The 25,437-nt window shown below is 44.5% G+C and overlaps 1 long non-coding RNA gene across 1 annotated transcript in view; it reads left to right on the top strand.

The window, feature by feature from the left end:
* The window catches only part of LOC311518974, a 139,937-nt gene that overhangs the window by 6,162 nt on the left and 108,338 nt on the right, over positions 1-25,437 (top strand). Inside the window, exon 3 of the long non-coding RNA XR_014711168.1 lies at positions 23,806-23,881. This is a non-coding gene — a long non-coding RNA (uncharacterized lncRNA). The remainder of the gene's footprint in view (positions 1-23,805; positions 23,882-25,437) is intronic.

The raw sequence follows: 25,437 nt of genomic DNA, 5'->3' as shown, positions 1-25,437 counted from the left end.
TGCTCCAATCCACATAAGAAGTCTTCCTGGAGACATTCAACATACCATGTGGGCAATGGCTTCTGCCTGCAAAAACTGTGAGTCATGCATGAACATGTGACTTGCCCAGGTGACTCCAGAACTCCATTTTGGAGCTGGACTTCGCACAGAAGAGAGGAGGGGTCTCCACCCACAAGAGAGAGTCTATTTAAGCCCATGGGAGACCCCTCCATTTTGTCTTCAGCTGGCTAAAGAGAGAGCCTCTCCACCCCCAAGAAAGAAACTGGAACAAAGGGCAATAACTACAGGGGGTGTGAATGATTGCTGGACCCGGACTAGAAGGAGATCAGTCTGTAAAAGGAAGCTTACTGGAACTGGTGAGATTTTGTCTGTATTCAGTTTTATTAGACATAGACTTGCGGGTTTTATTTTATTTTTTGCTTGATAATTCACTTTCTTCTGTCTATTAGTACTTGGAAACACTTAAATCCTACTTTCTGTATTTAATAAAATCACTTTTTACTTATTAATTAACCCAGAGTATGTATTAATACCTGGGGCGGGGGAGGGGGGCAAACAGCTGTGCATATCTCTCTATCAGTGTTACAGAGGGCGAACAATTTATGAGTTTACCCTGTATAAAATGGATTTATTCAGGATTTGGGCCCCATGGGAGTTGGGTATCTGAGTGTCAAGGACAGGAACACCTCTGTGAGCTGCTTTCAGTTAAGCCTGCAGCTGTTAGGTTCAGACCTGGGTCTGGGTTTGCAGCAGGCTCAAACCAGGCAGGGCACCGAAGTCCTAAGCTGACTGGGCAGGAAAGCAGGGGCAGAAGTAGTCTTGGCACATCAGTTGGCAGCTCCCAAGGGGTTTCTGTGATCCAACCCCTAACAGCAAGTACCAACCCTAAAGAGATTACAATCACCCTGTGGGCCCAATCCAAGAAGGTTTTGAGTGCTTCCTGAAAATTGCATTTAGTTCAGTGACAGTTGAGGATGCTCGTCACTTTGCAGGAACAATCCTTAAATTAGACAGGATAGGATAACAAAGAAAGGATGTGGTGAGGACAAGGGTTACAACATTGAAAGATTATGACATGCTTTATCATATACACATCTTGTTCCTCTGTTTATATTACATGCACATATTTTAATCAGGGCTGTCAAGCGATTAAAAAAATGAATTGCAATTAATTGTGCGATTAATCATGCTGTTAAACAATAATAAATACCATTTATTTAAATATTTGTGGGTGTTTTCTACATTTTCAAATATATTCAATTACAACAGAGACTACAAAGTGTACAGTGCTCACTTTATATTTATTTTTGATTACAAATATTTGCACTGTAAAAAACAAAAGAAATAGTATTTTTAATTCACCTAATACAAGTACTGTAGTGCAATCTCTTTATCATGAAAGTTGAACTCAAATGAAGAATTATGTACAAAAAAATAACTGCATTCAAAAATAAAACAATGTAAAACTTTAGAGCCTACAAGTCCACTCAGTCCTACTTCAGCCAATCGCTCAGACAAATAAGTTTGGTTACAATTTGCAGCAGATAATGCTGCCCGCTTCTTGTTTACAATAAGAAAAGGAGTACTTGTGGCACTTTAGAGACTAACCAGTTTATTTGAGCATAAGCTTTCATGCGCTACAGCTCACTTCATCGGATGCATTCAGTGGAAAATACAGTGAGGAGATTTATATAGACACAGAACATGAAAAAATGGGTGTTATCATACACACTGTAAGGAGAGTGATCACTTAAGATGAGTTATTACCAGCAGGAAAGCGGGGGGGGGGGGAGAATACGTTTTGTAGTGATAATCAAGGTGGGCCATTTCCAGCAGTTAACAGGAACATCTGAGGAACGGTGGGGGGGAAATAAACATGGGGAAATAGTTTTACTTTGTGTAATGACCCATCCACTCCCAGTCTCTATTCAAGCCTAAGTTAATTGTATCCTGTTTGCAAATTAATTCCAATTCAGCAGTCTCTCACTGGAGTCTGTTTTTGAAGTCTTTTTGTTGTAATATTGCAACTTTTAGGTCTGTAATCGAGTGACCAGAGAGATTGAAGTGTTCTCCGAATAGTTTATGAATGTTATAATTCTTGACATCTGATTTGTGTCCATTTATTCTTTTACGTAGAGACTGTTCAGTTTGACCAATGTACATGGCAGAGGAACATTGCTGGCACATGATGGCATATATCACATTGGTAGATGTGCAGGTGAACGAGCCTCTGATAGTGTGGCTGATGTGATTAGGCCTTATGATGGGGTCCCCTGAATAGATATGAGGGCACAGTTGGCAACGGGCTTTGTTGCAAGGATAGGTTCCTGGGTTAGTGGTTCTGTTGTGTAGTATGTGGTTGCTGGTGAGTATTTGCTTCAGGTTGGGGGGCTGTCTGTAGGCAAGGACTGGCCTGTCTCCCAAGATTTGTGAGAGTGATGGGTCATCCTTCAGGATAGGTTGTAGATCCTTGATGATGCATTGGAGAGGTTTTAGTTGGGGGCTGAAGGTGATGGCTAGTGGCATTCGGTTATTTTCTTTGTTGGGCCTGTCCTGTAGTAGGTGACTTCTGGGTACTCTTCTGGCTCTGTCAATTTGTTTCTTCACTTCCGCAGGTGGGTATTGTAGTTGTAAGAATGCTTGATAGAGATCTTGTAGGTGTTTGTCTCTGTCTGAGGGGTTGGAGCAAATGCGGTTGTATTGTAGAGCTTGGCCGTAAACGATGGATCATGTGGTATGGTGTGGTCTGGTGAAAGCTGGAGGCATGGTAGGAATAGCAGTCAGTAGGTTTCCGGTATAGGGTGATGTTTATGTGACCATTGTTTATTAGCACTGTAGTGTCCAGGAAGTGGATCTCTTGTGTGGACTGGTCCAGGCTGAGGTTGATTGTGGGATGGAAATTGTTGAAATCATGGTGGAATTCCTCAAGGGCTTCTTTTCCATGGGTCCAGATGATGAAGATGTCATCAATATAGCGCAAGTAGAGTAGGGGCATTAGGGGACGAGAGCTGAGGAAGTGTTGTTCTAAGTCAGCCATAAAAATGTTGGCATACTGTGGGGCCATGCGGGTACTCATAGCAGTGCCGCTGATCTGAAGTTATACATTGTCCCCAAATGTGAAATAGTTATGGGTGAGGACAAAGTCACAAAGTTCAGCCACCAGGTTAGCCGTGACATTATTGGGGATACTGTTCCTGATGCCTTGTAGTCCATCTTTGTCTGGAATGTTGGTGTAGAGGGCTTCCACATCCATAGTGGCCAGGATGGTGTTTTCAGGAAGATCACCGATGGATTGTAGTTTCCTCAGGAAGTCAGTGGTATCTCGAAGATAGCTGAGAGTGCTGGTAGCATCGGGCCTGAGGAGGGAGTCTACATAGCCCGACAATCCTGCTGTCAGGGTGCCAATGCCTGAGATGACGGGGCGTCCAGGATTTCCAGGTTTATGGATCTTGTGTAGTAGATAGAATACCCCAGGTCAGGGTTCCAGGGGTGTGTCTGTGCGGATTTGTGCTTGTGCTTTTTCAGAGAGTTTTTTGAGCAAATGGTGTAGTTTCTTTTGGTAACCCTCAGTGGGATCAGAGGGTAATGGCTTGTTGGCCCCTATGGATGTAGACGCCCTCTACGCCAACATTCCCCTCCCCCCCCCCCGCTCTCCTGCTGGTAATAGCTCATGTTAAGTGATCACTTTCCTTACAGTGTGTATGATAACACCCGTTTTTCATGTTCTGTGTGTATATAAATCTCCTCACTGTATTTTTCACTGAATGCATCCGATGAAGTGAGCTGTAGCTCAATAAAGCTTATGCTCAAATAAATTGGTTAGTCTCTAAGGTGCCACAAGTACTCCTTTTCTTTTTGCAAATACAGACTAACACGGCTGCTACTCTGAAACTTGTTTACAGTGTCACCTGAAAGTGAGAACAGGCATTCACACTGCGCTGTTGTAGCCGGCGTCACAAGATATTTACATGCTAGATATGCTAAAGTTTCATATGTCCCATTCCAGAGGACATGCGTCCATGCTGATGATGGGTTCTGCTCGATAACGATCTAAAGCAGAGCGGACTGACATGTTCATTTTAAGCATCTGAGTCAGATGCCACCAGCAGAAGGTTGATTTTTCTTTTTTGGTGGTTCAGGTTCTGTAGTTTCGGCATTTGAGTGTTGCTCTTTTAAGAATTTTGAAAACATGCTCCACACCTTGTCCATCTCAGATTTTGGAAGCACTTCAGATTCTTAAACCTTGGGTTGAGTGCTGTAGCTATTTTTAGAAATCGCATGTTGGTACCTTCTTTGCGTTTTTTCAAATCTACTGTGAAAGTGATCTTAAACCGAACGTGTGCTGGGTCATCATCCGAGACTGCTATAATATGAAATATATGGCAGAATGGTACAATAAAACAGGAGACATACAATTCTCCCCCCAAGGAGTTCAGTCACAAATTTAATTAACACTTTTTTTTTAACAAGCATCATCAGTATGGAAGCATGTCCTCTGGAATGCTGGCCGAAGAATGAAGGGGCATACAAATGTTTAGCATGTCTGGCACGTAGATACCTTGCAGTGCTGGCTATAAAAGTGCCATGCAAATGCCTGTTCTCACTTTCTGGTGCCATTGTAAATAGGAAGCAGGCGATTGGCTGAACAAGAAGTAGGACTGAGCGGCCTTGTAGGCTCTGAAGTTTTACATTGTTTTGTTTTTGAGTGCAGTTATGTAACAAAAAAAATCTACATTTGGAAGTTACACTTTCACAGTAAAGAGATTGCACTACGGTACTTGTATGAGATAAATTGAAAAATACTATTGTTTTATCGTTTTTACAGTGCAAATATTTGAAATCAAAATAATATAAAGTGAGCACTGTAGACTGTGTTGTAATTGAAATCAACATATTTGAAAATGTAGAAAAACATCCAAAAATATTTAAAGTTCAGTTGGTATTCTATTGTTTAACAGTGTGATTAATCGTGATTAATTTTTGAGTTAATTGCATAAGTTAACTGCGATTAATTGACAGCCCTAATTGTAATAATATAGTTTGAGGGGGCCCAGTGCATAAAGAGGAGGGAAAAAATCCTTTCAAAAGTAGCTATATAGATTAATATAAAAAGGTGGTTGCAAGTCTTCATTATAAAGTCCTAACTTAGCCCCCTTATACCTGTTTGGTTTGGAAAATTAATTTGGCCTGGAAATTGTCAGATCTACTGTTAAGTAAAGAGAGAGGTTTTTGCAAAGTCTGAAGAAAATTAAACTGAGTTATAGAGCAGTAAAATAATACCCTGATTTGAAATGTTGACTTTTGTCTGATGTCTTCATCACTGTCTAGCTCAAAAGCTACTTGTTACTATCCCCACTTGAAACATTCATAGAATATCAGGGTTGGAAGAGACCCCTGAAGGTCATCTAGTCCAACCCCCTGCTCGAAGCAAGACCAATTCCCAGTTAAATCATCCCAGCCAGGGCTTTGTCAAGCCTGACCTTAAAAACCTCTAAGGAAGGAGATTCTACCACCTCCCTAGGTAACGCATTCCAGTGTTTCACCACCCTCCTAGTGAAGATGTTTTTCCTAATATCCAACCTAAACCTCCCCCACTGCAACTTGAGACCATTACTCCTCGTTCTGTCATCTGCTACCATTGAGAACAGTCTAGAGCCATCCTCTTTGGAACTCCCTTTCAGGTAGTTGAAAGCAGCTATCAAATCCCCCCTCATTCTTCTCTTCTGCAGGCTAAACAATCCCAGCTCCCTCAGCCTCTCCTCATAAGTCATGTGTTCTAGACCCCTAATCATTTTTGTTGCCCTTCGCTGGACTCTCTCCAATTTATCCACATCCTTCTTGTAGTGTGGGGCCCAAAACTGGACACACAACTCCAGATGAGGCCTCACCAATGTCGAATAGAGGGGAACGATCACGTCCCTCGATCTGCTCGCTATGCCCCTACTTATACATCCCAAAATGCCATTGGCCTTTGTCAAGGTTCCTCCCCCACTCTGAACTCTAGGGTACAGATGTGGGGACCTGCATGAAAAACCTCCTAAGCTTATCTTTACCAGCTTAGGTCAAAACTTCCCCAAGGTACAAAATATTACCCCCGTTATCCTTAGACTGGCCGCTACCACCACCAAACTAATACTGGTTACTGGGGAAGAGCTGTTTGGACGCGTCCTTCCCCCCAAAATACTTCCCAAAACCTTGCACCCCACTTCCTGGACAAGGTTTGGTAAAAAGCCTCACCAATTTGTCTAGGTGACTACAGACCCAGACCCTTGGATCTTAAGAACAATGAACAATCCTCCCAACACTTGCACCCCCCCTTTCCTGGGAAATGTTGGATAAAAAGCCTCACCAATTTGCATAGGTGACCACAAACCCAAACCCTTGGATCTGAGAACAATGAAAAAGCATTCAGTGTTTTACAAGAAGACTTTTAATAAAAAATAGAAGTAAATAGAAATAAAGAAATCCCCCCTGTAAAATCAGGATGGTATATATCTTACAGGGTAATTAGATTCAAAAACATAGAGAACCCCTCTAGGCAAAACCTTAAGTTACAAAAAAGATACACAGACAGAAATAGTTATTCTATTCAGCACAATTCTTTTCTCAGCCATTTAAAGAAATCATAATCTAACACATACCTAGCTAGATTACTTACTAAAAGTTCTAAGACTCCATTCCTGTTCTGTCCCTGGCAAGCGCAGCATACAGACAGACACAGACCCTTTGTTTCTCTCCCTCCTCCCAGCTTTTGAAAGTATCTTGTCTCCTCATTGGTCATTTTGGTCAGGTGCCAGCGAGGTTACCTTTAGCTTCTTAACCCTTTACAGGTGAGAGGAGCTTTCCCCTGGCCAGGAGGGATTTCAAAGGGGTTTACCCTTCCCTTTATATTTATGACAGCCTTCTTGGCAACAAGGGCACACTGCTGACTCATATCCAGCTTCTCGTCCACTGTCACCCCTAGGTCCTTTTCCGCAGAACTGCTGCCTACCCATTCGGTCCCTAGTCTGTAGCGGTGCATTGGGTTCTTCCGTCCTAAGTGCAGGACCCTGCACTTATCCTTATTGAACCTCATCAGATTTCTTTTGGCCCAATCCTCCAATTTGTCTAGGTCCTTCTGTATCCTATCCCTCCCCTCCAGCGTATCTACCACTCCTCCCAGTTTAGTATCATCCGCAAATTTGCTGAGAGTGCAATCCACACCATCCTCCAGATCATTTATGAAGATATTGAACAAAACCGGCCCCAGGACCGACCCTTGGGGCACTCCACTTGATACCGGCTGCCAACTAGACATGGAGCCATTGATCACTACCCGTTGAGCCCGACAATCTAGCCAGCTTTCTACCCAACTTATAGTGCATTCATCCAGCCCATACTTCCTTAACTTGCTGACAAGAATACTGTGGGAGACAGTGTCAAAAGCTTTGCTAAAGTCAAGAAACAATACATCCACTGCTTTCCCTTCATCCACAGAACCAGTAATCTCATCATAAAAGGCGATTAGATTAGTCAGGCATGACCTTCCCTTGGTGAATCCATGCTGGCTATTCCTGATCACCTTCCTCTCATGCAAGTGCTTCAGGATTAATTCTTTGAGGACCTGCTCCATGATTTTTCCAGGGACTGAGGTGAGGCTGACTGGCCTGTAGTTCCCAGGATCCTCCTTCTTCCCTTTTTTAAAGATTGGCACTACATTAGCCTTTTTCCAGTCATCCGGGACTTCCCCGGTTCGCCACGAGTTTTCAAAGATAATGGCCAATGGCTCTGCAATCACAGCTGCCAATTCCTTCAGCACTCTCGGATGCAACTCGTCCGGCCCCATGGACTTGTGCACATCCAGCTTTTCTAAATAGTCCCTAACCACCTCTATCTCCACAGAGGGCTGACCATCTCTTCCCCATTTTGTGATGCCCAGCGCAGCAGTCTGGGAGCTGACCTTGTTAGTGAAGACAGAGGCAAAAAAAGCATTGAGTACATTAGCTTTTTCCACATCCTCTGTCACTAGGTTGCCTCCCTCATTCAGTAAGGGGCCCACACTTTCCTCGGCTTTCTTCTTGTTGCCAACATACCTGAAGAAACCCTTCTTGATACTCTTGACATCTCTCGCTAGCTGCAGCTCCAGGTGCGATTTGGCCCTCCTGATATCATTCCTACATGCCCGAGCAATATTTTTATACTCTTCCCTGGTCATATGTCCAACCTTACACTTCTTGTAAGCTTCTTTTTTATGTTTAAGATCCGCTAGGATTTCACCATTAAGCCAAGCTGGTCGCCTGCCATATTTACTATTCTTTCGACTCATCGGGATGGTTTGTCCCTGTAACCTCAACAGGGATTCCTTGAAATACAGCCAGCTCTCCTGGACTCCTTTCCCCTTCAAGTTAGTCCCCCAGGGGATCCTGGCCATCCGTTCCCTGAGGGAGTCGAAGTCTGCTTTCCTGAAGTCCAGGGTCCGTATCCTGCTGCTTACCTTTCTTCCCTGCGTCAGGATCCTGAACTCAACCAACTCATGGTCACTGCCTCCCAGATTCCCATCCACTTTTGCTTCCCCCACTAATTCTACCCGGTTTGTGAGCAGCAGGTCAAGAAAAGCGCCCCCCCAGTTGGCTCCTCTAGCACTTGCGCCAGGAAATTGTCCCCTACGCTTTCCAAAAACTTCCTGGATTGTCTATGCACCGCTGTATTGCTCTCCCAGCAGATATCAGGAAAATTAAAGTCACCCATGAGAATCAGGGCATGCGATCTAGTAGTTTCCGTGAGCTGCCGGAAGAAAGCCTCATCTACCTCATCCCGTGGTCCGGTGGTCTATAGCAGACTCCCACCACTACATCACTCTTGTTGCTCACACTTCTAAACTTAATCCGGAGACACTCAAGTTTTTCTACAGTTTCGTACCGGAGCTCTGAGCAGTCATACTGCTCCCTTACATAGAGTGCTACTCCCCCACCTTTTCTGCCCTGCCTGTCCTTCCTGAACAGTTTATAACCATCCATGACAGTACTCCAGTCATGTGAGTTATCCCACCAAGTTTCTGTTATTTCAATCACGTCATAATTCCTTGACATCACCAGGACCTCCAGTTCTCCCTGCTCGTTTCCAAGGCTTTGTGCATTTGTATATAAGCACTTGAGATAACCTGTTGATCGCCCCTCATTCCCAGTATGAGGCAGGAGCCCTCCCCTCACAGACATTCTTGCCTGTGCTTCCTCCCGGTATCCCGCTTTCCCACTTACCTCAGGGCTTTGGTCTCCTTCCCCCGGTGAACCTAGTTTAAAGCCCTCCTCACTAGGTTAGCCAGCCTGCTGGCAAAGATGCTCTTCCCTCTCTTCGTAAGATGGAGCCCGTCTCTGCCCAGCACTCCTCCTTCATGGAACACCATCCCATGGTCAAAGAATCCAAAGCCTTCTCTCCGACACCACCTGCGTAGCCATTCGTTGACTTCCACGATTCGACGGTCTCTACCCAGGCCTTTTCCTTCCACGGGGAGGATGGACGAGAACACCACTTGCGCCTCAAACTCCTTTATCCTTCTTCCCAGAGCCACGTAGTCCGCAGTGATCTGCTCAAGGTCATTCTTGGCAGTATCATTGGTGCCCACGTGGAGAAGCAGGAAGGGGTAGCGATCCGAGGGCTTGATGAGTCTCGGCAGTCTCTCCGTCACATCGCGAATCTTAGCCCCTGGCAAGCAGCAGACTTCTCGGTTTTCCTGGTCAGGGCGGCAGATAGATGACTCAGTCTCCTGGAGGAGAGAGTCCCCGACCACCACCACCCGCCTTCTCCTCTTGGGAGTGGTGGTCGTGGAACCCCCAACCTCAGGACATCGCATCTCATGCCTTCCAACCAGCGGAGTCTCCTTCTGCTTTCTCGCCCCAGACATATCATCTGGTCCACTCTCCGCAACGGTACCTGTGGAGAGAACATGAAAGCGGTTAGTTACCTGTGTCTGTGTTACTGGAACCCGGACATTCCGCTTACCTCTTCTGGAGGTCACATGTTGCCAAGCTTCTTCACTGGCCTCTTGGCTCCTCTGTGCAACCTGCTCTATATCTTTAGAGCTTTGTGCCCCTAGAAGCCTATCCTGAGCCTATCCATATAATAAAGTCTCCTTCAAAATGTGGGTGCCAGCTATTTCTGAGATAATATAGGCTGTAATTAGAGTTGATTGTTGTCATGGACAGTTTGGGGCCCAAACCTTCTCCCCCGATGCCAATAGAAATTGTTTGCCAGTCTTCAGTGGTAGCAGAATCAAGTTGAGATGTGTGTGTAAGCACCTTTGCCCCTATTGTCTGTTTGCATTTATTTTTCTCGAGGTGGGAGGACTTTGAATTAAGTCTGTCTGTGCCCCTAAGCAAACCTCCCCAGGGAGGTCCCTCACAAATCTTGCCCCTAGCAGTGTGGTACCACTCCAGATTGGGGTGGTAGTGACAGGAGCCACCCACATATGAGCTGTGTGGTGGGATTCCAACACCATCACCACGCTTTGAGCAGGCTGAGACCTCCCTTCCTCCATGGATCATCACTCCATCTTCAGACAACCTGAGGTCTATCTCATTCAAGGGAAGACTAGTCCCCACCCACCTGACGAGAGGACTGCATGCATTGGGTCCCTTGCCAACACCGCACCAGCGTAGCCATGTTGCGGTGGAAACAATCAAGGCACCCACATAGATGGAATCCTCCTTAGGGGTGGTGTCATAATCCCCTGCTCCCAAGAATAGTGGGCTAGCAGCACATTTAAGCCTGGCCTACATATAGTTTTTGTGCCAGGATAATTATGGCAGTTATGATTTTTACTAATATGTCATACTGGTATAAATATCCTTATGATGGTATAGATCAGCGGTTCTCAAACTTTAGTAACCTAAGGACTCCCATTTTGTTTTAAAATTTCTCAGGGACCCCCAAGTCGTCCCCTGCTCAGCCCTTGCCTTGCCCCCTTCCCAAGGCCCCACCCCTTCTCCAAGGCTCTGCCCCCGCTCACTCCATTCCCCACTCCTTCCGTCACTCGCTCTCCCCCACTCTCACTTTCACCAGACTGGTGCAGGATGGGGTGCAGGGTGCAGGCTCTGGGAGGGAGTTTGGGTGCAGGAGGAGTTGCGGGGTGCAGGCTCTGGGTGGGAGTTTGGGTGTAGGGGGGTACAGGCTCTGGGCTGGGCTGGGGTTTGGGGTGCAGGAAGGGATGAGGGGTGCGGGCTCTGGGAGGGAGTTTGGGTGCAGGAGCGGGCTAGGGGGAGAGCTCTAGGAGGGAGTTTGGTTGCAGAGGAGGGGCAGAGTGTAGGCTCTGGGAAGGAATTTAGTTGTAGGAGGGGATGCGGGCTCTGGGCTGGCCACAGGGTTGGGGTATGAGGGGTGTGGGCTCTTGGAGGGAGTTTGGGTACGGGCTCTGGGAGGGAGTTTGGTTGCTGGAGAAGGTGCGGGGTGCGGACTCTGGGGGGATGGGGAGTTTAGGTGCAGAAGGGGGTGAGGGGTGCGGGCTTTGGGAAGGAGTTTGGGTGCAGAACGGGGTGCGGGCTCTGCGAGGGAGTATGGATGCAGGAGGGGGTGAGGAGTGCGGGCTCTGCCAGGGATTTTGGGTGCAGGAGTGGGTGAGGGGTGCAAGGTCTGGGAGGGTATTTGGGTGTGGGGTGCAGGCTCTGATCTGGTGGAGGGGGTTGGGGTGCATGAGGGGGTGAGGGGTGTGGGCTCCGGCTGGGCGGTGCTTACCTCAGGAGGCTCCGGAAAGCTACTGGCACATCTCTCTGGCAGTGTCTCCTAGATGGGATGGCCAGGGGGTCTGTGCACGCTGCCCCTGCCAGTTCCTGGCCAATGCGAGCTATGGAGCTGCTGCTCAGGGTGGGGTCAGCACACAGAGACCCCCCTCACCCCACAGGAGCCGCGGGGATGTGCCAGTTGCTTCCGAGAGCGGCACAGAGCTGTGGCAGGTAGGAAGTTGCGCCACCAGACTTTTAGCATGCAGAAGGCACTGGGAGGGAGGGGGAGGAGTTGATCAGGGAACCCCAGGGGTCCACGGACCTCAGTTTGAGAAATGCGGGTATAGCATATTCCCCTTCCCTTATGAGAATGTTATACCAACATTTGTGTGTAGACAAGGCCTAAGAGGAATAGGAGAGTGCACATCTCTCAGAAAGGCTGCATATAGACTTAGGTAGACATTCCATTGAAGTCAATGGGACTACTCATGCTTAAAGCTAGACATGTGCTAAAGTAGCTTGTTATCCTGGCCCCAGTAATCCAATAAGTCTTGTCTGTCTCTAGATGTACAGTATACAAAAAAATTAAGTATTTAAGAAAGAAGGGGATGCAGTTTGATAAATCAACAAATGTACAAATTTATGCATAAAGGCAAGTTAAACTTGTTTGTCTTGGCAGTTCATTAAATTATCATTATGAGATTTTTTTCTTCTGCAAGTACTACATTAAATGTGAGTTTCTGCCCTCCTATACAGTGTATGAGAACAGAATTTGGCTCCACCATTTTCCTTATTAATGTTCATAATGCTCTCTTTATCTGGAATTCTTTATCTGCTTGTTTCTAAATAGTATAATAAAAGGAGAGCATTCTAAATGGTGCATTGAAAGGTTAAATAGCATGAGTCAGTTGGCATCATTCCATCTCTCACTCTAAATTGGCAGCAGCTTCATTTTTTTTCCTAACAAAAAAATTAAATATATGTATCTGCCTACAACAAAAACAATTCATAATGACAATCAACTCCACCCTCCACATTCAACTCCGGTGGATAACATTCGACATGCATAGTTGTAGTGAGCAAACCACTCTGACACCTTACTGCTTCGTTATTATTTTATTTAACTGTGTCTGGGTTTTGCTTTATTTTGCACTGACATTTTAAAAATTATGGCAATACCATAATATGGTTACAAAGGTTTTTTTTTCCTAAAATAATGAAATGTAAAAATTAAAGCTCCTATAGCAACATTACCTTGGACTATATTTCCTGTTTTGATTTTAACTGTGAGGGAGGTATATAATTATTGCTGTGGGAAAAGTTAGTAAAGAGTTACTGTATACCTTTATTCTCAAAAATAGTTTAAGAGCACACCCAATGAAATTAAGTAAGGAAATATAAAACAGTATTTTTTTTACACAATATGTAATTAATCTGTGGCACCCACTGCCACAAGATAGAGGCTCAGAGCTTAGCAAGATTGAAAGAAAAGAGTTAGACATGTATAGGAATAATAAGAACATAATTACATTATACATGATATACAGTTATAAGGGATATAAATCCCTATTCTCCAGGGCTTAATAATTAGTCTTAATAAGATAAACACTAACAATGAGATTTGGGAGAAATTTCTCCCCTGGCTCCGTTATTATGTGATTAACCATTATAAGGTTAATTGCACCTTTCTTTGAAACATCTGATATTAACGATCGTTTGAGAGAGGATACTGAATTAGATGAACCATTGATCTATTTTCCCATTAGGCACAATTTCTCTTTTAAATATTTTATTCAACCATATTTCTATAGTAGGTATTTGGTTTTGCATCCATAATGCTGAAATACTTTGAGACCTGGATTCTGCAACTGATAGCATGCTGATGGACTCCTGTGCCTATGTGGAGCTCCATTCTGCAGCAGGCCTCCCATAAACTATTTGGGTCTGCCTGGCTGCAGTCAGAACAGATTCCTGTTTAGAATCCTGCTATCTTCATGTCATTTCATTTCAGTAAATCAGGACACTTCCTTAACACCACAGTAACGGGAATTTGAATCCTGTATACAGAGGCAGATTACAATTTTGTGGGGCCCAGGACTAGAGCAAATGGGAGCCCCTCCCCACCCCTTCTGCCTGCAGTCCCCTGGTGCCCACCCCAGTGCTTCTGCCAGGGAGCAGGGTCAGAGTGTGGGGGCTTACCCCACTCCCCGGCAGGCGCACTGGGTGGGAGGAGTGGGGCAACTTCCCACACCCCGACCCCGCTCCCTGGCAGGAGCGCCGGGCAGAGCAGAGCAAACCCCCATGCCCCGACCTGCCTCTTCCCCGCCCCCCAGCAGGAGTGCCAGGCAGAACAGGTCAGGGCGTGGGGGCATCACAATTGGCCGGGGCCCTTGGGCACAGGCCCTGTTGGCCCAGTGACTAATCTGCCGCTGCCTACATAATATATCAATTTTCTAACACCAGATCAGAAACTTTTCAGTTGGAAAAAGTATGAAGTATGTTTTCTGATACTATGGCATGTTATCCAACATTTTGCTGCAAATGTTGTGTCTAATTTATTTTGTAAAACTCATGGGAAAATAATCAAATCCTAATTTTTCTTTGCTAATTTCTGCACAGTATTTGTAGCAGCTAGTGCTGTATCCTTCCAATCTTCTGAGAGATTTGTTCATTCATTTCCTTTTTCTGGACTAGCTTCATGTTGTCAGTATCGCTCTGTAGTTCTGCAGAAAAATGTACATATCTATTTGTTACAACTAATTATCTTGTAATTGTCTGATGGAGCTAAATCTAATTTAAACATTTTCTAATCCTTAAGGCAGTGGTGGGCAACCTGCTGCCCGCGGGCCATATGCAGCCCATCAGGGTAATCTGCTGGTTAGTATTGGGCTGAGCTAGTTTGTGTGGGTACCACTGCCCTCTATTGAATGGAATCAGCACGACTTGATTGTGTTTTAGCCCCTATACTGCTAGCAGCTATTCAAGATTCTTTTTTGTTGCTGTAGAAAAAGGAGGTTCATAGTTCTGTCCCCACTGTTACTATGAAGTTTCAAATGTCATGATATGGTGCAGTGACAACTGACATCCTAGATGGCCAACAGATTTTTTTACAATCTAAGAGGATTTGAATGTAAGTATTTATCTTATCCTGGAAATGTCAAGTCTGTTTGATAACAGCGTACGTAGCTATTCTGCCTTGAAAACTACTTTCACAAATTCAAGATTTTCAAAATTGATAAGTGAGTGCCTGAAAAATAACTATGGTAATATTAATAATTAGGAAAGTTAACATTCATGGTTCCAATAGGATTCTTTGTATCTTATGACCTAAGAAGCAGTTTACATCTGTTTTTGGTCTCCTGTTTGGTATGTTCAAATCCTCTAGGTTTATTTAAAATAAATTTACACAGACAAGAAAAGTGTCAGCAATGTAAATTCCATTGATTATGGGGATGATGGAAGACCTCTTTGCCTAGCAGATGGAATATGACTTGATCTGAGGAAGAGATACATCTTTTTCTCCAATTTATCTGAAGATAGTTTTTGAGGCTAGATAAAAAGGCGCCTTGAATTATATTTGACATATTGGTGTTAGGGGGCTTATTCCTTCACCCACTTACTTCCCTGGTCCTTCTCACATGAACAGAGAGCAACAATACCCGAAGTCCAAAGGTGCAAACAATTCGATGTTTATTGGGGTGAACTTCCAGCAAGCATGATTCCAGTTTCCTTCCTTAGTATCCTCCTTCCCAGCTCTGACACCACAGAGCCTTACACCTGTGTCCCTGTTCCGATTCCTGCCCTTAGCCAAGCATGATTCCAACTTCCTTACTCCCATTCCCATTTCCCCCTTTAGCAAAACATGATTCCAATTTTCTTACCCCCATTCCCTGTTCCCATCTCACACACCCACATGCCCACCCCCACCCACACCCCGTCACTTCCTCATTGACTACAGATTATATAGTAAAACTTGAGTTCTGCTTAGCTATACCTTAACCAATCATTTTCCTGAAATTTAACTAACCAATCCTAACATATTGTAACATGATTATGTAACCAATTATATCCCACCACCTCAATTAGTTTACACCCAGCAAAATTAATTATACAGCAGACAGGAACAATCACAGAACCAGACAGAGATTATACAGACAAACAACAGCAAAGTGGGAACTATAATGACAAAACAATACAGAAGTGAGGATTTCACATCCCAGCTATTGATAAGTGAGTTCTTGCCAGACAGGATGCTATCAAACTAAGTTTCCTTTTACATTTTCTAGGCACTTCCCTTTCTCTGGAGGTGATAGGAATACAATCCTGTCCTGATAGTGCCTAACAGCCCAATAGCACCTTATTTCAATGTGACTAGTTTGGAATGTGAGGATGTGACCGTTCGCTTCCCAGCTTATGGCTGCCTCTGCTGCTTAGCCAAAGGCCTGAGCCTAAGAACAGGGCCTCAGACTGTCACAGTAAGAGAAGGCCCTTACACCAGCAGACAGTGATTTTGATTCTTTCTTTTATACCTCTATCACTAGCCAAGTGATAAGAATACACCTAAATTCTTAGAGTACAGGCCTTTGCAGACAGGCCTGAATATCTATATCCTAACAATTGGTACTCCCATTATGGAGTAAATTAGAAATTTTCCTACCTCACATTTGGCTTCACAGCCTCACTATATTGACCAAAATGCACTCAAGATCGGAATCTTTTGGCCAGCAGTGTTGGGACTTCACCTGCACTTGCACCCTGAGTGCCCCCATTCTCCCTACCTGAGGACATAAATGGCACAGCAGGGTCAGTCGCCCCTTAATTTCTTTGACGATAGAGTCCAGGTATTACAGGATGCTATAACAGCAGGGAAAGATTAAAAAAAAAATCATTCTTAGTGCCTGTCAAGGTTCCTCCCCCACTCTGAACTCTAGGGTACAGATGTGGGGACCTGCATGAAAAACCTCCTAAGCTTATCTTTACCAGCTTAGGTCAAAACTTCCCCAAGGTACAAAATATTCCACCCTTTGTCCTTGGATTGGCCGCTACCACCACCAAACAAATACTGGTTACTGGGGAAGAGCTGTTTGGAAGCGTCTTTCCCCCCAAAATACTTCTCAAAACCTTGCACCCCACTTCCTGGACAAGGTTTGGTAAAAAGCCTCACCAATTTGCCTAGGTGACTACAGACCCAGACCCTTGGATCTTAAGAACAATGAACAATTCTCCCAACACTTGCACCCCCCCTTTCCTGGGAAATGTTGGATAAAAAGCCTCACCAGTTTGCATAGGTAACCACAGTCCCAAACCCTTGGATCTGAGAACAATGAAAAAGCATTCAGTGTTTTACAAGAAGACTTTTAATAGAAATAGGAGTAAATAGAAATAAAGAAATCCCCCCTGTAAAATCAGGATGGTAGATATCTTACAGGGTAATTAGGTTCAAAACATAGAGAACCCCTCTAGGCAAAACCTTAAGTTACAAAAAAGATACACAGACAGAAATAGTTATTCTATTCAGCACAATTCTTTTCTCAGCCATTTAAAGAAATCATAATCTAACGCATACCTAGCTAGATTACTTACTAAAAGTTCTAAGACTCCATTCCTGGTCTATCCCCGGCAAAGACAGCATACAGACAGACAGAGACCCTTTGTTTCTCTCCCTCCTCCCAGCTTTTGAAAGTAGCTTGTCTCCTCATTGGTTATTTTGGTCAGGTGCCAGCAAGGTTACCTTTAGCTTCTTAACCCTTTACAGGTGAGAGGAGTTTTCCCCTGGCCAGCAGGGATTTCAAAGGGGTTTACCCTTCCCTTTATATTTATGACAGTGCCAGGCAGGGAATAGAATTCTTAAGGGCAGTTCTAGGCTTGTCAACAGCAAGAGCAAACCTGTATCAAGACAGATTCAACATCATGGTAGATCTCAGTCAATCAATTACAAAATGATCCTCAAATATCTGTAAGAATGTGTCTGAGACTTCTCAGTCACTTAGCCTCTTTCATGTTCATCACACAGCATCTTCACCTTCAGGGCATAAAAGAATTGTTGAAATTCATCTACCTTCCAAACAGGCACCACACTGATATGAAAGTTCAGGTTCCTCGAGAAATTCGTCCCACTAATTGACCCTCCAAAATTAAAGACCTGGGCTCTTCTCAGGTATCTGAAGCTTAACTTAAAAATCAGACACCATGTGAATTTAGATAGTAATATTTAGAAAATAATGCCTAATACTTCTCTACCCCGATATAACACGATCCGATATAACACGAATTCGGATATAATGTGGTAAAGCAGCACTCTGGGGGGACGGGGCTGCGCACTCCGGTGGATCAAAGCAAGTTCAATATAACACGGTAAGATTTTTTGGCTCCCGAGGACAGTGTTATATCGGGGTAGAGGTGTAATTGGGAATCCGAAGTTGGAGGCTTGCAGAGGAGTATCTCTTCTTCCAAAATAAGTCCAAACATTTTGATTCTTTTTCCTTGGCTGTCATCTTAGATCCTTGATGCCTAGATATCTCCCAGGCACCTCTCAGAACTAAAAAAACTAGAGACCAGATATGTATAGAAATATGCAAATTCAGATGAAGGCACCTGCTACCACCTGTCAGCTGTTTTAGGTGTAGGTGGAATAGAAGCTGGTGTCTGTCATAGATGGAGCCTGTGCAACAAAAGTCCTTTGTTGATTGGCATAGACAATCACTCTGGCACTGAGGAGAATGTTTAATAGTTTTGGGGATTTCTCCTGCACTACCTCGACCAGTACCTCTAGCACGTCTACCATACAACAGAGTTGATACTGGAATGCTTTGTAGTCATTAGGATGGGATTGTGAGGCAGGGACTCCAGCCTCAACTGAGGAAGATAAGGAGATAGCTACTGCAATAAGCATTGCTGCCCTTGTGTTTTTTGTGATGTACCTGTTCCTGATGCAACTCAGTGTGTATCATCTGGAATGGTGGTTGTTGCACCCTAAGAGATCTTACGGGGGAAGGAGAACTAACCCTGGAGGAGGCATTTGAGGTTAGCTTCCTTGCAGGTTGGAAACCCATAGGGCCAAGAGTGAGTGCCCTAAGGAAAGGTAGCAGGGAACCGTGGGGGTGGATATCAGACAGTGCCCTTCTCTAGATCCCTTATGTCCATGAGGGTAGTAATAGGACTTGGACTCCCTGTCTGAAACATACTTTGCTCCAAGGCTGAGAGAGAGAAGGACTATTCCTTCTCAGGGGGCAGAGCCGATTTAAGAGGGGTCCTGGGATGCACCACAGGGAGTTAATGCCATAGAAGTACTCAGTACTACAGCTGAGGAAGTGCCCAGTAGTGGTGGCTCATGCAGAACTGATACCATGAGAGGTTTCAGAATAGCAGCTGTGTTAGTATGTATCCACAGAAAGAACGAGGAGTACTTGTGGCACCTTAGAGACTAACAAATTTATTTGAGCATAAGCTTTCGTGGGCTAAAACCCACTTCATTGGATGCATGCAGTGGAAAATACAGTAGGAAGATATATACACACACACAGAGAACATGAAACAGTGGGTGTTATCATACACACTATAACGAGAGTGATCAGTTAAGGTGAGCTATTACCAGCAGGAAAGAAAAAAAACCTTTTGTACTGATAATCAAGATGGGCCATTTCCAGCAGTTGGCAAGAACATGTGAGGAACAGTAGGGGGGGGGGGAGAATAAACATGGGGAAATAGTTTTACTTTGTGTAATGACCCATCCACTCCCAGTCTTTATTCAAGCCTAATTTAATGGTGTCCAGTTTGCAAATTAATTCCAATTCAGCAGTCTCTCGTTGATACCATGAGGTTAAATCAGGGCTGAGAAGTTTGGCACTGTAAGTGTCAGGATCCTGACAAGGGCATTCTGGGCCAAGGGTCAGAGCAGGGGCAAACCTGAAGCAAGGAGTAGCAGAGGAATTCATAGTCAGGTCCAGGCCAGGGTCAATACCGAGGATCAGGGTCCGAGTCAGGAAGTGAAGTCCAAATAAAGCCAAGATCAAACCAAGAATTCAAGAGCAAGGAGCAGGAATGATCATGGCAGCTATAGAAGATCCACACTATTGCCTGGACACTTCTTGGAATGCCCCTTAAATTTATATAGGGCAGTTTGCCAATCAGAAGCCGTGGGGCTGCTGTCTGTCAAACTCTTGAAGTTGAAGCAGAATTTCCCATGGTCTGTGTCGCCAGAGAGTCATGGGAAGTGGAATGCAACTTGGTTACAGCTGCCACTGAGTGGCAGCCTGGAGATGTTAGCTGTCTGGTAGCTCTACAGGCCTCACTACTAGACCCATAGGCCTTACAATAAGCAGTGTATTGGAGACCCTCAGCACTGGTGTACTAGAGGGTGCTGAGTATATCAGCACTGGTACCGCTGATGCCTGTACCAACAGTCCCAGAGATGGTCCTGCAGAGTCAGCACTGGAGGCAACCTGCTCCTTAGATGGCACCACAACTCAGGGACTGGACTCCTTCACAGTCCTATTCCAGACGTTGATCTACCCTTCAAGAAGGCAGAATGGAGAGACATCTGCATCTTCTTACTAGGTTCCTGAGAAGGCAACCTTTGTCTATGCTCTTTAGAAGATGGGTGCTGTTTCCTACTTCTCGGCAGATAATGAAGAGGATTTGTTAGAAGTCACAACCAAGGAGGACGTTTTAGAAGCAGGGCCCTGGGAGCTGGCAGTCAAGCCAGAGCTCACCAGAGCACTTTTAGATGTAGATTGCTCAGATCCAGGATGATCAGGTTTACCCAATCAGAAGTATATCTCATTGATATGTTCAGCAGAAAAACTTCAGGCAAACCTCTCTCACCATCTGAATTTGTTTGGAAAATGAAGCACAGATGGAGCACTTTTCCAGAATATGCCTCTACCCAAGTAAAACAGGCATCTCGAGTAGCGATCGTTAAGAGGCATAGCTGCCTTACAAAAGGGCAATATTTAAAACACAGAGATTTGGACTCACTGTATGGGCTAGAATCCAGTACTAGGTACTAACAATGTTTTTAAACTAACAAAAACTAATCCTCACGCTACACCTGTACTATTGTGAGGGGTTATACCATCCGTGCATGGGAAAAGCAAGGGTTAAAGAACAGTTCTTGGCCCAAGAGGCCATGCTCCCTAACCCCTGCCGGGTATGCTTCCAGTGGAGGGAGCATTTACAAGGGAGCAGCTCAGCTCTGTCTGGGCTGACTGAGGAGATGAGCGGTTGTGTGCCACAGCCTCTCGCCAGGAAGCCACCAGGACTCTAAACCGCTGGGGGTCAAGCCTCTTAGCTGCACACCAGGGATCCAGCCGAATGCAGGAGCCAGGTGGGATGGCTTGCTGTTGTCAGCTGTGGAGCTGCTGGAAACAAAGCAGAAAGGACACAAGAGAGACCCCACATCCAACCCTAGAGATGATGCCAGAGCAACTGGGACTAGGGTAGGAAGTGACCCATGGAACACGCTTGGGCCTGGGACAACCAGACAACCCCTGACAACTAAATACTAAAAGTATATACAATTAGATGGATTGAGTCGCAAAAGGCACAAGAGAAAGTGAATATTGCTAGCAGTTCCATCTCGCAGTGTTAAGAAGGGTGTTAAGAAGGAACTAAAGGATGGTCACCCCCGTTCTGCCTTTTATGGCCTAGGGTGGGAAGCATGAGGATAGAAAGGTCGCAGGCATGGTCCCAATATATACCAATGGCCAAAAAATTCTTGTCAGGAACCAGGACGTAGGTGATCTGGCCTAATGGTCAGAGTGAAAGTCAGAGTCAGCACTTGAGCCAAAGATCAGAGTCAGGAGTCTGAGCCAATGGGTAGGAGCAAGCTGTAGTGGCAGAAACCAGAGACAAGGCAAGGATCAGGCACAGAGCAGGACCAAAACAGAAACTAGCAACAGGAGCAAAACGGGAATAGGGTTGCATGCAGATTGCAGGAGGCAGGCAAAGAGCGGGTTCCAATGTAGCAGAAACAGGGAGTCTGCACTGTTGCTCAGACAAGCCACCTGGGTCACTTCCTGGCTTAAGTAGTGGGTATGAGCCAATCAGATGCCCCAGACTCTGGGTCATCCCAATAGAACTTCCTGTGGGTCCCGACCTTCCAAGATAAAGACAGACAAAGCAGCCCCTCGTTCCTTGGTGGCAATGAGGCAGTGTCATAAGCTTATAGTCCTACTGCCCTGGGTTCTAGATTCACAAAAACTGAGGACCTGCGCCCTCAGATCCTTACAATCCTGATCTTGAGTGTATGAGGTCCATGTGCACCAGAAGTGAAATACGGACAAGCACTCAAAAGAAGAGTAATTGGATTTCTACTACTGCCTTTTTGATTCCATCTGCTTTGAACTGGAATTTCCAATGTCAAAGAGGCCATTGACTGAAAGAGTCATATTCCTTTTTAATTTGTGTTGATCAGTGATTCAAGAAACCACACTAACTCCTGATATTCCTGCTGGGAAACATATTGTGAACTAAATATGCATGGCCTTATGTCTTCAAAATATGTTAAAAGAACTTGATTAAACTATCAACTCCAAGAAGTAACTAACTATGTCTCTTTTGCATATAAACCGCTATTACTAAGTGACAGAGAGAACCAGTAAGAAATCTTCTCCCATGCTCTTTTGGAGATGCTTGTTTACTAGCTCATTCACAATTCAAGACCTTTGGGGCTATCTAGGCTAACGTCCAGTTCTTATTAGAGAATTCTATAGGTGATGGCCAGGGAAACCACTCATTGGGCTGACACTTGGGAAGCAAGATAATCCCTGTCCTGTATCCACTTCAGATCACATTTTCCTCCCTTATTTTTGCCTCTTTCCCTCCTATTTTGTCCTTTTTCCAACTTATTGCTCTCATTATTTCCTTTGTCCTTTTTAGGTGGTTATAGGTCATAATTAATTTCTTCTCTCCCCAGAAATTTACCCCATTCTTTGAGTTGTGGTGAATCCCACCTTCCAGCACCACTTGTTTGTATATTAGCTTTAATTCTGTTTTTGTTTTGTTATTATTACTATTATGCAATATTTAGATCACAGCAGTACCCAGAGAACCCAGTGTCCTAGACAGTGTAGGCATATATAAAGAGACGTGGTCAGTGTCCTAAGGATTTTGCTTAAGTGAACAGTAGCTAATCTACATTTAGAATTTTACACACGTTGGGCCACATCCTGAGGTTTTGACTTTTGGGGCATTTAACTGGGTAAAAATTGAAAAAGATGCACAGGATTTGATCCACAGAATGTTGTATGCATTGTAATTGTAGCATTAATAAATTACTACTCCCCCATATATAAATTCTAATGTAAGTGTAAATATTTTTTGTGTAAGAACTGAAAGGAATGGCAGAGCTATATTTTCCTTCTTGTCCTGTTAAGATCTGGAACTGTGCTAAAGACATCAAAGGGACACAGCTCTGGTGAACGGGGTGTGGTCATAAAAGTTTGTTCAGTGTTATGGAATATTTTCCAGCAGTGGGCTTGTGCAAGCTATGTTTGGTGTTGGATTATGGTAAAAGTTTAATAAATGCTCCAGTTCTAAACAGTAACTTGGTCTGAGAGTGTAACATAGTCAGATCCTGATATTCTTTCTACTTCTCTGATAGTGGAGTTCCCATATTTTGTATTTTTAGGCTATCTCTTGCATTATTATTCTCATTTTTTTATATTTGCCTTTATAATTTACTTAACTTTCCCACTGGACCATTAGATGATGATTGCTTTAGACTATTAATATTTTATATTAATCTCAATCTCTCTTTTAATTGTGCAGAAGTAAATATGTTACTAATACATAAAGATACAGAGGGATTCAGCTATTATATTTATGGTCAGTTACAACCATTTTATAAAATAGTCTACTTATATTACATATAATATATTCAGTCTTTTTTCTGTCCATAGTCTGTCGGAGGGCAAATTATCAATACTTGTATAAAAAGCTGTGAAAATAAGAAAGATATATTCAGAAGGTATCAAGTATAGGTCATGTATGTGAGAAGAGATGTAAGAGGGGAAAAAGTCACTCATCTCACATTTAGTGAGATGGGAAATATTTGTCGGTTCTAATCTGAACTTTAAATATATAATAATTATTATTCATTGCATTTATACAGCTCCTTCTACCCTAGGACCTCAGAACACTTTACAAACATCGGCGAACTAAGCCTCCCAACACCAAAAAAAAATTAAGTAAGTGAATGTACAGTAACTCCTTGCTAAACGTTGTAGTTATGTGCCTGAAAAATGTGTCTTTAAGCGAAACGATGTTAAGCAAATCCAATTTCCCCATAATAATAAATGTAAATAGGGTGGGTTAGGTTCCAGGGAAATTTTTTTCACCAGACAAAAGACTATATATACACACACACAGTATAAGTTTTAAACAAACAATTTAATACTATACACAGCAATGATGATTGTGAAGCTTCGTTGAGGTGGTGGAGTCAGAGGGTGGAAGAGGGTTGGATATTTCCCGGGAATGCCTTGCTGCTAAATGATGAACTAGCACTCAGCTGAGCCCTCAAGGATTAACACGTTGTTCATGTAGCCTCACACTCTACAAGGCAGTACAAATGGAGGGAGGGGAGATAGCATGGGCAGACAGAGACACACACCCTATGTGTGAGAGAGAAATCCGCATTGCCCCTTTAAGTATGCTGACTCCACTCTAAGTACATTGCCTTTTTAAGTAGATCAGCAAGTTGAGACAGCAGCTGCTGCCAGCAAGCTCCCTCCATCCTGAGCCCTGTCGTGTGTGTCCCCCCGCAGGCTCTATGGAGATGGAGTAAGCGGGGGACAGGAGCAGGGGGGAGGGGAACACCCTGACATTAGCCCCCCTCTTACCCTTCCACACCCCGCACAGGAGGCTCCCGGGAGCAGCTCCAAGGCAGAGGGGCAGGAGCAGCAAATGGCAGTGGGGGAGTGTTAGCCGACGGCCAAGGATGTTTGGTGAGGTGCCAGCTATGCCCGTTTATACCATCCGTGACTTTAACCGCTAGGACGCACTGTCCCTTCGCGGCGGGCAGCCCGGGCTAGGCTGACGGATGCCCCAAGGTCCTAACCACCCGTGACTTTAACTGCTAGAGCTCAGAGCTCCTTCGCAGCGGGCAGTCAATACTGACTGACAGGTGCCCCAATGGCAGCACTAAGAGCCTCTCCACACCCGTGACTTTAACTGCTAGAGCTCAGAGCTCCTTCGCAGTGGGCAGCCAGGATTGACTGACAGGTGCCCCAAGAGTTTGCCCCGTGGAGGCGGCACAACTCAACGCTAGGCTCTTAGTACTCTCACCTAATGGCCAGGCTTTAGAGCCAAAACGGCTGAGGTTCTTTAATTGTGTTGGCTGCTTTACAGTAAACCAGAGAAAACAAGTCAGGCTTATGCATAAATGGTTACCAAAATTTATTAAGCTAGATTCTAATCATGTGGTTACAAAATTGCTAGTGCCTACTTATTTAAATGTAGAGATGTTACACACACAAACAAGTTACAAAACTGAAGCCACAATCCCAAAGAAAGAAAACAAAGTATAGAGCTCTATTTCAAAATATGTGTACACTAAAGATAGGAGATCAGGTGTGGGTGCTTCTTACCCTCCTTGCATCTCTCGATTCCAGAGGTGCCAAGCCAGGATCGGTCACTCAATTCCGCGGAAAGACGAATAAGGGACAAGGCGTAGGGACCCTCTTAGCTGCAGAAGCCTTGGGAGGCTGTCACTTATCTGACCAGCAGATAGATAGTGAAAAGC

The sequence above is a fragment of the Lepidochelys olivacea genome (assembly GCF_965140295.1).
Source record: "Lepidochelys olivacea isolate rLepOli2 genome assembly, chromosome: 3".
NCBI lineage: Eukaryota > Metazoa > Chordata > Testudines > Cheloniidae > Lepidochelys > Lepidochelys olivacea.
The sequence above is the reverse complement of the archived record's forward strand: the minus strand, read 5'-3'. Positions and strand labels throughout refer to the sequence as shown.